Below are 6,000 nucleotides of genomic sequence, written 5' to 3' on the forward strand. Positions count from 1 at the left end.
TAGAAAATAGTCCGTACATTTATTTCTACTACCAAAGTGAATGCCCATGCATTTTCCAACATTGTATTTCTTTTGCTGCTTTTTTGCCCATTCTCCTAATCTGTCTAAGTTCTTTTGCATCCTACCTTTTTCCTCAACACTACCTGCCCCTCCACCAATCTTCGTATCATCTGCAAACTTGGCAACAAATCTATCTAATAAACAGCATAAATAGAAGTGGTCCCAACACCGACCCCGGCGGAACACCACTAATTACCGGCAGACAACCAGAAAAGGACCTTTTTATTCCCACTTGCTGCCTTCTACCAATCAGCCAATGCTCTAACCACGTTAGTAACTTTCCTGTAATACCATTGGCTCATAACTTGATAAGCAGTCTCATGTGTGGCACCTTGTCAAAGGCCTTCTGAAAGTCCAAATATACAACATCCTCTCCATCCCCTTTATCTATCCTACTTGCAATCTCCTCAAAGAAGTCCAACAGGTTCATCAGGCAGAATTTTCCCTGAAGGAAACCATACTGACTTTGTACTATCTTGGCCTGTATCACCAAGTACTCCATCACCTTTTCCTTAACAGTTGAGTCTAACATCTTCCCAACCACCGAGGTCAGAACTCAGAGTTTGGCCCAGAGGTGCTCAGAAGTCAATGTCGTTTGCTGTCCCAATGATAGCAAAAGCAGAAGGATTATGTAACAGACTGCTACTTCTGTCTGACCAGTGTGTCTTTTTTTTAATGCTAGAAACAAGAAATCCATCGAATACCCCAACTTCTTTTCAGCCATGAAACCCATGCCACATGACAATAGTACCAAAGCCACCAGAAACGTGAAGTCTAGAGGAGGCAGGCGAAGATGCCATGATGCACAAGCCAGGAATAGAAAATGATACTGATACAGATTTTGAACCCCTTACATTGAGTGAGCTTCATCTGATAACTCAATCTCAGTTAAATGAGCTGGTCAGAGACTTGGGTTTGTCAAAGTCAAAAGCAGAATTACTGGGTTCAACACAAAATAATCTGCAGATGCTGGGTTCAAGACTGCAAAGATGGAATCTGCTGTCACCAGGCACTGATGTTTCCCAGAATAACTGATGCCATGATTAAGGAAGGCATTTTTCTTGGTCCACAAATCAAACATGTCATCAATGAAGAAGGGTCTCGGCCCAAAATGTCGACTGTTTACTCTTTTCCATAGATGCCACTGGACCTGCTGAATTTCTCCAGCGTTTTGTGTGTGTGTTGCTGTCAATGGCAATTTGAAGGACATCTAGTGGGACCAGAGAAAATCAGATGGAAGTCATTCAAGGATGTTGTTGAATATGTTCTTGGCAACTACAGAACACCAAACTATGTGCAGCTGGTTGACAACATGCTTCAAGCATACAAAAACATGAAATGCAACATGTTGCTAAAGATTCATTTTCTGCATTCCCATTTAGACTTCTTCCCTGCAGATCTTGGCGCTGTCAGTGATGAGCATGGTGAAAGTGTTCACCAGGACAATGAAATCATGGAGAAACAGTGTCAGGGCAGCTGGAATCCATCAATGCTGGCTGATTATTGTTGGACACTTAAGTGAAGTGAGAAGCCTCAGACACTGAGTACAAACAAAAATCATCAGCAGTTGAATGCTTTGAGCTGTCTGTTGTAAATAGCTCATGTTTCAGAACATAGGGGATGGCAGCGATCATCAAGTCTCCTGTTGGTTTAAGATCAGAGATCATAAGAAAATAGTGTAAGGGGTTGGCCATTTCAAACACCCCTTCAGCCTGCTGAACTATTTAATGTGATCTGCTCAAAGCATCATCTCCTACTCTGTGCTAGTTCCCCATAGCCTACAGTTGCCGGATCCTTCTCAAAATTACCAATTTTATTAAATAAGCCCCATGATCCAAGTTAAGCAACCTATTTGGGTAGAACATGACTCACCACCCCTGTGGAAAGAAATTTCTGTGTACTTCAGCTTTAAAAGACTGTCCCTTTTAATTATGACCCCTTATTTGAGAATCTTTTACTAGTGGAAGCAATGTTGGGAAAATGGGAGATCATGCATTTAAAGAATGTACACAATAACACCACGAGATATAGGAGCAGAATTAGGCCATTTAGCCCATTCAGTCATGGCTCATTATTTTTTAAACATCATTCTCCCACCTTCTCCCTGTAACCTATAAACCCCTTGCCAATGAAGAACCTATCATTCTCTGCCCTAATTACACCCAAGGACTTGGCCTTGCAGTGATTTGTGCCAACAAATTCCACAGACCCATGCCTGTTGGTTGAAGAAATTCAGCATCATTTCAGTTTTGAAAGATCATCCCTTTATTCCGCAGCTGTATCCTCAGATCCTAGACTCCTCTACTAACAGAAACAGCCGTGTCTACTTTATTTAGCTTTTCAATATTGGTAGATTTCAATGAGATCCCCTCCTCATCTTTCTGCACAGGCCCAGAGGCATCAAATACCTCTTGCATGTTAAGCCTCACATGAAGATATACATTGTATGTGGATTTTCTTTCTTCAGCCACTTGTGATAGGACAATACTCTCATTTCCAGGAATTAGCCCAGTGAAACTTTTTTAGATTACCAATACCAGTATGTACTTTCTTAGAAAGAGGACTAAAACTGAAACTGCACATACAGAAGTACTGAGTATTGTGCATACTAAAGACTAAAACTGTACATACTCCAGATACGGCCTCATCAATATCCAGTGTAAATGTAATCAAACCCTTCTCTTTCTAAGTTTTCCACTTTCTAAGCAACCTTCTAAATTGCAGTAACAGCCAATATGCCACTTACTTCCCTCACTATTTGCTGCACCTGCCTGTAAACATTTTGCAATTTGTGCACAAGAACACTTAGATCCTTATATACTTTGTTCATCTGCAGACTGCCTCCTTTTATATAACAGTCTGCCTCTAGCTTCCTCTTACTGAAGTGCATGATCTCCTATTTTCCAACATTAAACTCAATTTACCATTTTTTAACTCACTCATTCAACCTTTCTTCATCCTTTTGCAGAGTCTAGATATTCTCATTGCAATGCTCCCTCCCATCTATTTTCATGTCATTGGCAGATAAGGACAATTTCCACTGCCTCACACACAAAATTCTGGAGGAACTTGGCAGACAGCATTTATGGAAATGAATAAACAGTCGACATTTAGGGCCAAGACCCTTCATCAGGTCCAGATTATTAGGTACAGGACATACTTAATAAAGTGGCCACTGTGTGTGGATTCAACAAACGTTAAGCTTACAAACCTAGAGTTACCAGCTTTCTGTTGTCTTCTTGAGCAGTAGAGTCCCATTGTCCAGTTCGCAATCTGCTAGTAACTTTCCAGAACTCTGGTAAAGCCTTAACCAATGACTCCACATGCTCTGCAGCAGCTTCCTTTTAAATCCCTGGGAATAGACTGCTGAAACCTGTCAATTTAGCTGCCAATAGTCCCATTACCCTTTTCCATTGCCTTGCCCTTTATGATGATGATTGCTACAACATCTTCAACTTTTATTTTCCTCATAGCTCTGCTGAGGTACTGAAGGCAATGTTGCTGTTAGTTATCAATGTATGCCTTTCTGGGAGTTGGCTTCCAAGAGAGTGGGAATTTGTCTGTTTTTATGGGCTTTGTTGTCAGGTAGGCAAAGGAATCTGTTTTGCAGATGTTGATTGTGAAGACTTTTTCCATACTTTTTAATAAAAAAGTAAAAAGTGTCTTGGAGCTCAACCACCAAATCTGTGCATATTCAAGTGTCACCTATATTCTGCAATTCATTGATCAAAGTTGGGGTTACCTTTTAATCAGTGGATGCTCTGATTTCCCCAATTCATTGGGAAATTTATTGGATGTGACGAGCATAATTGCAGTGAGGAAGATTGAACAAAGCAATGGGTAATGGCAGGTGACATATCAGAGGATCTGTCTTGCGACCAGCATGTAAGTGTCATCACAGAGAAGACACGACAACGCCTCTGCTTTCTTAGAAGTTTGCATAGATTTGATAATCACCACAAACTTTGACAAACTTCTATAGATGCACAGTGGAGACTGGTTGCATCACGACCTGGTATGGAAACACCAATGCCCAGGAATGGAAAAGGCTGCAGAAAGTGGAGGACACAGCCCAGTCCATCACAGGCCCTTCTCACCACTGAATACATTTGCGTGGAGCACTGCCGCAAGAAATCAGCATCCATCATCAATGGAAAGGGGCTGGGTGGGGGCAGGGGAAAGGTGGGATGATAGTGTATCAATTAGAGCAATCGCTTTATAGAGTTAGTGATGATCAGTTGGAGTTCGATTCCTGCCACTGTCTCTAACAAGTTTATATGTTCTCCCTGTGACTTTCTCCGGATGCTACAGTTTCTTCCCACATTCTAAAGACATATGGTGAGTTGTGGGTGTGCTCTGTTAGCATGGGAAGCGTAGTGATGCTTGCAGGTTGCCCTAGCACAATCCTCAGACTGTGGTCGTTGATGCAAAATGAACCATTTCATTGTATATGCAACAAATAATTCTAATCTTTATCTCTTTCTTTCAAAGGTCTCCATCATCCAGACTACAATCAGGCAGGAGGTACAGAAGCCTTAGGTCCCACACCACGAGGTTCAGGTGTAGTTATTACCCTACAACAGTCAAGCTCCTGTACCAGTGTGCATAACTTTACTCACACTACTCTGAACTGATTTTATGACCTACAGACTCACTTTGAAGGACCCTTTACAACTTATAAGACAATATGACACAGGAGAAGAATTAGGTCATTTGGCCCGTCAAGTATGCTTCACCATGGGTGATTTATTATCCCCCTCAAAGTCATTTTCCTGCATTCGCTCTGTAACCTTTGATGTCCTGACTAATCTAAAACCTCCGCTTTAAATATACTTAATGATTTGGCCTCCATAGCAATGAATTCCATAAATTCACTACCCTCTGGCTCAAGAAATTCCTTCTCATCTCTATTCTAAAGGGAAGATCCTCTATTCTGAGACTCTACCCCCTAGTCACAGACTCGCCCCACTAAAGGAAACATCCTCTCCATATCCACTCTATCTAAGCCTTTCAATATTCAGTTGGTTCAATAAGATCCCCCTCATTCTTCTAAACTTCAGTGAGTACTGGCCCAGAGGCATCAAACGCTCCTCATATCTTAATCCTTTCATTCCCATAATCATCCTTGTGGGCCTCCTCTGGACCCTTTCCAATACCAGCATTTCTTTACTGTGATAAAGGGCCCAAAACTGTTCACAACTTCCCAAAAGAAGGGAGTGTGAACCAATGTGGGCAGTGGTGATGGTGGAGGAAGGAAAGCCCCATTCCTTGAAGGAAGAGGATATCTCCTTCATTCTGGAATGAAAGGCCTCATCCTGAGAGCAGATGCAGTGGAGACAGAGGAATTGAGAGAAGGGGGTGGCATTTTGTTCAAGTAACAGGGTGGAAAGAGGTATAGTCCAGGTAGCTGTGAGAATCAGTGGATTTATAACAGAATTCAGTAGATAAGCTGTCTTCAGAGAGAGAGAGAGAGAGAGCGAGAGATTGTGAAAGGGGAGGGAAGTGTTAGAAATGGACCAAGAAAATTTTAAGGGTAGGGTGGAAGTGGAGGCAATATTGAAGAAGTTGACAAACTCAGCATGGGTGAAGGAAGCAGCACCAATGCAGTCATCGATGTTGTGTACGAAAAGTAGGGGAGTGACACCAATGTAGGCTTGGAACCTGGACTGTTTCACATAGCCGATAAAAGGTGGGCATAGCTGGGACTTGTGCGAGTGCCCTTTTGTTTGAAGGAAGGAACTGGGAGGAGCCAAAGGAGAAGTTATTGAGAGTGAGGACATTCTGTTAGATGGAAGAGACTGGTGGTGGAGTGGAACGGGTTGGGTCTGCTGTCCAGTAAGTAATGAGAACTTTGAGGCCTTCCTGGTGGGGCTTGGTGGTGTATAGGGGCTAGATATCCATGGTGAAAATAAGATGCTTGGGGCCAGGGAGCTTGAAATC

Source organism: Mobula hypostoma, chromosome 3 (genome assembly GCF_963921235.1).
Source record: "Mobula hypostoma chromosome 3, sMobHyp1.1, whole genome shotgun sequence".
NCBI classification, from domain to species: Eukaryota; Metazoa; Chordata; class Chondrichthyes; order Myliobatiformes; family Myliobatidae; genus Mobula; species Mobula hypostoma.